Raw genomic sequence first — 8,443 nt, 5'->3', positions numbered from 1 at the left:
TTTGAATATGTCATGCCATTTTCTTCTGGCTTGCAATATTTCTGCTGAGAAAAATCAGCTGATAGCCTCATTGGGTTTCCCTTGTATGTAACTGTTTTCTTTTTTTCTCTTGCTGCTTTTAAAATTCTCTCTTTATCACTACTTTTTGTCACTTTAATTACTATGTGTCTTGGTGCAAACCTCCTTGGATTGATTTTGTTTGGGGCTTCTCTGTTTCCTTCCCCAGATTCAGGAAGTTTTCAGCTATTATTTCTTCTTTTTCTTTTTCTTTCTCTTTCTCTTTCTCTTTTTCTTTCTCTTCCCCTTCTTAGATCCCTATAATGCAAATGTTATTATGCTTGGTGGTGAGTTCTCTAAGTCTATTTTCATATTTTTTTCTCACCTGCTCAGCTTTATTGCTTTTCATTACTCTGTTCTTTAGGTCACTAATCATTCTTCTGATTCATCTAGTCTACTCTTTATTCCATGTAGTGTATTTTTAATTTTACTCATTGAGTTCTTCATCTCTGATTCTTTTTTATGTTTTCTTTCTCTTTGTAAAGGTTCTCACTGAGGTTCTTCACTCTTTCCTCAAGTCCAGTGAGTGTCATTATGATTATTACTTTAAATTCTGTCAGGCACATTACTTTTCTTGATTTTGCTTAGGTTACTGTGTTGTGATTTTTTTCCTGTTCTTTCATTTGGAACATATTCCTCTGTCTCCTCATTTTGTCTAACCCTCTGTCTGTTTCCGTGTGTTAATAAAGTCAGCTACATCTCCTTCTCTTGAAAGTAGTAGCCTAATGAAGAAGTCCTGTAGTGCCCTTCAGTGTAGTGTCCCCTGTTCACCTGGACCTAGTACTTCAGGGGTGTCCCCTATGTGTGTTGCATGCAGCCTGCTTTTCTGGTTGAGCCACATTTGCCTTCAGTCTGGTCAACTGAAATGGTTCTCTTTGCCTGTTGTGGGTGGTATTTCATTCCTGTGCTGTTAGTGGGCCAGTCTGTGGCTGCCTTGGACTTTTGTTGAGTCAGACCAGGCATTTGTCAGAAATGTGGTAGTACCAAACAGCAGGTTGCTTTCCCTCTTTTGTCCTCCAAGAAACTTATTGGTCAGTGGGATCTGCCATCAGACCAGCTGTCTGCCCCAGCCCACTGCTAAAGTCACAGTCTGACTGGTGTGTGTGGTTATCACTTTGGAGTGATGCTGGCCCCTGTTGGGGCTGCTTGCACACTGCCAGGCTTGTGGCACCACTTTGGATGGGTTCCAGCCAAGAGTGCATTGAAGGGGATGGATCTGCAGAAGCATGCAGGGACAGGGGGTGGGGGAGTAAGTGAGGTGTTGGCAAAGTTTGTACTAGTCTACTGTAGGAAAAAACCTGGAGCTGAGGCCTGGCTGGAGGGGGCATGCTACAGGGGAACATGTAGGTGGGGCACACAGGTTAGTAAGTTAGGTCCAGTTTCAGCACTGCATCGTGTACTCAGCTTGGGGATGGGGGAAGGAAATGGCTCTGGCCAGCCCCTTTGTTCCTGGAGAAGTCTCCCAATGATCCCTGCTGCTCCAACATAGGGTCTGAGATTAATAAACAAATCTCCCTTCCCTATAGCCCATGGGATTTTCAAACTGCTGTTTCTATGCTGTATCTCCACTGGCCTGCTTGTTATGCTGTCTCCTTAAGGGTGAGGACTCAGTTTCCTCTCATCCCCCTACCCTTCTGGTTCTCTCAGAGCAGAGACTGCTGATTCTTAAAGTTCCAGGTTTTAAGTCTTGGAGGTTGTAAGAATTGGTGAAATTTGGCCCCTCTGGTTTTTAAAGCCAAATAATATGGGGATTTATCTTTCCCATGTGGGTTCACCAGTGTAGAGTCTGTTTCTCTCCACTCTCTGCACCTGTGGGATCTTTCCTTCCCAGGGACAGTCCCAAGGGTCCCCCCCATCACTCCCAACCATGTCTCTGCCCTTCTTACCCTTTTTGATGTGGCCTCTTCTCTACATTTAGTTGTAGAGTTTGTTCTTCCAGTCTTTGGGTTGTCTTCTGGGTTATTTACACCAATGTGAATGTTATCTAGTTGTATATGTGAGATGGGGTGAGCTTAGGATCCTCCTACTCCACCATCTTCCCTGGAAGTCTTCATAGCATATTTCTAATTCTGTTTAGATAGATAGATAAATAGAAATTCTATAAAGAAAATCACTAACTGTTGAAAGTAGTTACTCGTTAGTTACGTAGAAAAACATTTCCATATTCTCAAACTATTTTCTTTGTTATATTTCACAGTGAGCATGGATTAAATTTTAATTAGAAAAAATAACAGCTATCTAAAGATGAATCTATCATTCACAAAAATGTCTTTTCTTTGTTCTAAGGCAGGGGTTGGCAAATGACAAACAGCAAGCCAAATCCTGCCTGTAGCCTGCTTTTGTTTTATGGCCCTTTATGGATAAATTTTGCCAAACCTTGCCCTAAAGAATAGAACCAATGAATCTGTATTTCATCAAGACCCTTTACTTTTCTCTAGTTATGAAGAAGAGCCTGGGGAAAATCATCAAGATACACTGCAAATTATTTAGAGTTCAGAAATTGCCTCAAGGTCATTTATTCTGGCTAGAGTTAACCTTTTTGAACAGCACATTATGCCATGAAGTTTATGTAGATTAATTGGATTCATTTATCAAAACATTATTATGCAGTATATTTTTATTCTACTTTTAGTGATACTCAAACCAAGGCATGGAGAGATCATACCCATAGCAAGAAGTAGAGCCAAAATTTAAGTGCAGCCAAACTATTCCAGGGCCACAGTACAGCCTTCCCCATTTGAGGGAATTTGAAATGGCATATATCTCCTAAATGGAATGGAAGTTGGCCTTGAAATCAGCCTTTACAAGGTGATTTTCTAATGAGCCATCACCAAACTTCTATCTCTAATTGGAAATAAAATGCAGCTAAAATCACCTCTATAGATCAAAACATCCATCTACAGGTTAGCTGCATTCTCTTGGTAGATTGACTTGGTAGCATACTCTGAGTTGACAGAATATACATAAAGATGAGATATTTTTTCACCCTGGAGATTTTCAATTTGAAGAAGTTCATAAATTATAAAGGCTCACAAATCAATATCATTAGAAGTATCCATTAATAATTCATGTCTGATTAATGATAATAGAGAAAAGAAATTAGCATGATATTGAGTGGCTACTGCATGCCTTTGCATGGAGATTTCATCACCTTTATTATAATCAAATGTAATAATAATGTGCCTTTAAAATCCTTTGCTTACTATTTCCATGCTCAACTTTTGAATTAAAAACATACTAGACTAATGCAAATCCACTGGGAGGTCTCACATTTCCTTGTAAAACCTTTTTTTTTTTTAAGATCCCAGATCCCACCAAGATATGAGATGACTAAAATATACCCCAATATAGACAAACATTTTTTTAATACCAGACAAAAAAGACAGCATGAAACCATAGTATGTTACCATGTTACAAACTCCCAGCTTTCTGACACAACAGAAATAGAAAAGGGTTTTAATCATGTTTCCATAATTTGAATTTTTCTAATTTTATAACCCAACAATACTAAGTATAAAGTAAGCAACTAAGATGCTTTCATTTGAGTTATAGAGATTTCTTTTTATGAAGTGTTTATATGGTCCCAGTGAAAGTATTTAATGGGTTTTTTTCACATTTTATCTGGCTATATTGGTATCATAGACAAACTATATCCTGGTTATTCTTTAAGCATGCTAGATGATTCTTTTATGGGTAAGAGGTATAGTTTGGCATTAAAGCATAAAGTCATGAAAAAGAATTATCTGTCCCAAGGTTTAAGAAACATCTTTTTGAAGCATTGCTAATATAACATTTGTAACATACAACCATCTTCAAAAGTATCTAAGCAATAAAATTACCAAGACAGATACTTCCCTCTCTTATGGTAAATGTATATGGTGTTATTATTTTCATACATTTTTAGTCATTTGAATGATGTAAAAACCAATAAGACAATATGCCAAATTTCTGTGGATAGCAAAAGAAGTTGCATTAAGAAATGTTTTTATCTAATCCAGTTCTAAGAAAGTTATAAATCTTGGTTCAAGGGCTTTCTTTGAGGATTATATCCACGGTCAGTTCTGCCCCGTAATCTAAAAATATTTAGGAGTAAAAAATCATTCAAAGATTTATGTAATTGTAAAATAACTCTTTGGTCCCCAAGCCAGTTTTTATAGGTAATAAGTGACCTCACAAGAATGAGTGCTCAGTATTTGTTTGCTTAATTACCTAAGACAAATGATAATTCTGACACCCACTAATGATATTTTCAAATGGTCAAAGACTTGTTATTATGGAATGTGAATGAATGGAGCAGATGTTGAGATTTCAAATGCATTTTACTCAGTTCTTAAAATCAATTTTTTATCCTAATCATAATCCATCTTACATTCTTATTAATTTTTACCTTAAGATACAAAAACACACATATACGCATACACATATCAGGGTGACTATTATTTCCTATTATATGCTCATTTAAATATTTGACTTTTTAAAGTATGTACATTTGATACTTTGTTAATATATAAATTAAAGAAAAATTAGCAGTCTTAGACACTGGTAATAAAATCCAGATCACAGGAAAAATTAAGACTAAGGAATGCAAGTTATTGTTTTGTTAAAGGTTTTATTTAGTCTACAAGGGATAATTAGTTACCAGACTGCTAGCTTCCTAAAACTCCTAGTTTTATAAAATATGAAATTTGCTTTTAATTCTTTAAAAGTTCAGAGAGCATCCTCTATATATGTTCAAGTTATTTCTCACCTCTTCAACTATTTCAATAAATTCTTATTGAATTCCTCCCTTGTGTAAAGCACTTGGGAGAATATGAAGATGAATAAGACATAGCCCATTTCCTTAAAATGCTTGGAGGACAGCAGGTGAGATGGAGTCACAAAAACCAAGCTACAGGAGAGAATGATATATATGTTGTACATCAAGGATCAGAAAAGTGAAATACCTATAGATGTCTAATGAAAACATAAATGTTGACTTAAGCAGGAGAAAAATAAGGAGGAGGAGTGGTAGCTGTGGTAGCTGTGGATGGACTAGTGCATCCATGCACTACATAAAACTTTTCAAAGACATTTATATAAACACTGTGCCAGCCAGACAAACATAACTAAAAATTATTATATTAAGCTACAGAACTGCAATGTTTTAGGAAGAGTGTGGGTGATTGTACTCTTACTGCCTTAAGACCCAAATAACTGGTGATGGGTATTAAAGAGGGCATGTACTAAATGGAGCACTGGGTGTTACACGCAAACAATGAATCATGGAACACTACATCAAAAACTAATGATGTAATGCATGGTGATTAATGTAACATAATAAAAAAAGACACAAATAACTTGTATTTGAATTAGTCTTTATAGCATTCAGAAAAAGTGGCACATTATATGTGAATCATTATTTTTATAACAAAAGAAAAAATGTAAATTCAACTAATGTATGACATTTTTCTTTTCTTACAAGTTATTTTTATGGAAATTATTTATAACATTACTAAGATAAAAAATAGACTTATTTATGGATTGATACATAGAGAATGGGATAATCAGTAACACTAATTTTACATACGATGTTTAAATTAAACCCTTGGTATATCCTTTACATGTTCCACACAACAATGCACAGTAATCTAAATCACTGGCAAGATTTATAATGTACCTGATATTTGCAGTCTCCACTACTCAAAATATTTTAGGGATTTTACTGATGCTTGCATGAAGTGCTATCCCCCACATTTAAATATGTATAATATTCGCCATATAGTAACTGAAATACAACAAAATTGAAAATATTTTCATTTTAAATTATATTAATTACTAAAATTGGAATTTCTTGAATATTTGATACAAAACAATGGGTCTACAGTAACATATTTCTTAATTTTTTAAAGCTTTTATTTATTTATTTATTTGAGAGAGAGTGCAGAATGCAGAGGGAGAGGGACAAGCAGACTCTGCACTGAGTGAGAACCCTGATGAGGGGCTGGATCTCACGACCCTGACATCATAACCTGAGCCAAAATCAAGAGTTGGATGCTTAACTGACTGAGCTACCCAGGTTCCCCTATTTTTTAAATTTTTAAATAGCTTGTTCAGACACTAAACTGAGTATACCATAAAGTTCTCAAGAACAATATAACAATCTTAAAAACAAAGTAATTCCTCTAATAAGAAATTGGTGATATTTTCTAATACACCAATTATTTTAAAAATCTAATACTCTAATATTGTTGTCTGCAAGCAAATGCAAAGAAATAACCATTTTATCAAAATACTACTAACTTACTTTTTAGAACAATTCATTCATTGTCATTCATTCAATATCATCTAACAATTCATTCAATGTATTTTCTGTCACTGTGTAAAATTATACAAGCATGCATGTACTCATGAATGCGTGCACACACTAAACTAAAACCCTTATAATTTCCTAAGTGATAAGAGCACTAGGAACATCTTTTGTTCTAATATTTGGTCTTTGATCTCAGTTTCTGACAGAGTTCCTAAATCCCTTGGAATTACCTGGGTCATAGTAGTGTCATTTGTTCTAATGAAGTGACTCTTGGTGGGCTCCTGAATGGGGGTGGTCAACAGAAAGATCAAGCCATAATTAGAAGCTTGGAATTTTCAATCCCAACTCTCATTCTCCAGTGAAGGAACAGGGAGTTAATGTTTGATCATGTCTATGTGATGAAGCCTCCTTAAAAATTCCAGAAGTATAGGGTTCAGAGAGCTTCCAGGTTGGTGAACATATCCATGTATGGAGAGAGTGATGTACTCTCACTAATCAGAAACCCCTATGCTCAGGACCCTCCCAGATCTCACCCTAGGTATCTCTTCATTTGGTTGTTCATCTGTATCTGTCATCATATACTTCATTAGATAATAAACTTGTAAATGCAAGTGTTTCCTTGAATTCTGTGAGCTGTTCTAGCAAATAATTTAGTCCAAAGGGAAGGAGGTCATGGGAGCCCTGGATTTGTAGCCAAGTTGACAAAAGTTGTGAGTAACCTAAGGACCAATAGTAATTTCAATTGACATCTGAAATCAGGAGAAGGGGTCATTCTCATGGGACTGAGTCCTTAACCTGTAGGATCTGAGCTTATCTCCAGGTGTACAGTGTCAGAATTGAGTTAAATTGTAGGACACTCAGCAGATGTCACAGAGAACTGCATGGTGTTGAAGTGTTGTTAGTGTGGCAATAGTGTGAGAGTAAAGGAAAAACATGTAGGAAGAAGACTGAATTTTTCCTACTCACAATGCATATACAACTGACATTTCCCCCATTAATGTCCCTAAAAGAGTAAAGTCAGGTACTTTGAGCTCCATAGAGACAGCACCGGGGCAAGTGAGAGCCAAATGGGCACTGGGTGACTCTGTGCCTCACTGAGGAAAATAATTAAACACGGGCAAAGGAGATCCTAAGAAGCCGAGAGGCAAAATGTCATCATATGCATTCTTTGTGCAAACTTGCCGAGAGGAGCACAAGAAGAAGCACCCAGATGCTTCAGTCAACTTCTCAGAGTTTTCTAAGAAGTGCTCAGAAAGGTGGAAGACCATGTCTGCTAAAGAAAAAGGAAAATTTGAAGACATGGCAAAGGCAGACAAGGCCCGTTATGAAAGAGAAATGAAAACTTATATCCCCCCTAAAGGGGAAACAAAAAAGAAGTTGAAGGATCCCAATGCACCCAAGAGGCCTCCTTCGGCCTTTTCCTTGTTTTGGTCTGAGTATCGCCCAAAAATCAAAGGAGAACAGAGAACATCTTGGCCTATCCATTGGTGATGTTGCAAAGAAACTAGGCGAGATGTGGAATAACACTGCTGCAGATGACAAGCAGCCTTATAAAAAGAAGGCTGTTAAACTGAAGGAAAAATGTGAAAAGGATATTGCTGCATACCGAGCTAAAGGAAAGCCTGATGCGGCAAAAAAAGGGAGTTGTCAAGGCTGAGAAGAGCAAGAAAAAGAAGGAAGAGGAGGAAGATGAGGAAGATGAAGAGGATGAGGAGGAGGAAGATGAAGAAGATGAAGAAGAAGAAGATGATGATGAATAAGTTGGTTCTAGCGCAGTTTTTTTTTCTTGTCTATAAAGCATTTAACCCCCCTGTACACAACTCACTCCTTTTAAAGAAAAAAATTGAAATATAAGGCTGTGTAAGATTTGTTTTTTAACTGTACAGTGTCTTTTTTTTTATAGTTAACACACTACCGAATGTGTCTTTAGATAGCCCTGTCCTGGTGGTATTTTCAATAGCCACTAACCTTGCCTGGTACAGTATGGCGGTTGTAAATTGGCATGGAAATTTAAAGCAGGTTCTTGTTGGTGCACAGCACAAATTAGTTATATATAGGGATGGTAGTTTTTCATCTTCAGTTGTCTCTGATGCAGCT

General features: G+C 36.5%; 1 pseudogene; it reads left to right on the top strand.

The window, feature by feature from the left end:
* The first annotated feature begins 7,453 nt into the window (after positions 1-7,453).
* Positions 7,454-8,106, top strand: LOC114210606 (high mobility group protein B1 pseudogene; annotated as a pseudogene).
* Positions 8,107-8,443: the final 337 nt, after the last annotated feature.

The sequence above is a fragment of the Eumetopias jubatus genome, unplaced genomic scaffold (assembly GCF_037043125.1).
Source record: "Eumetopias jubatus isolate StellerSeaLion01/CBP00866 unplaced genomic scaffold, mEumJub1_p1.0 scaffold_14, whole genome shotgun sequence".
Lineage (NCBI taxonomy): Eukaryota > Metazoa > Chordata > Mammalia > Carnivora > Otariidae > Eumetopias > Eumetopias jubatus.
Note: the sequence above shows the minus strand (reverse complement) of the source record. Positions and strands in the feature narration are given on the sequence as shown.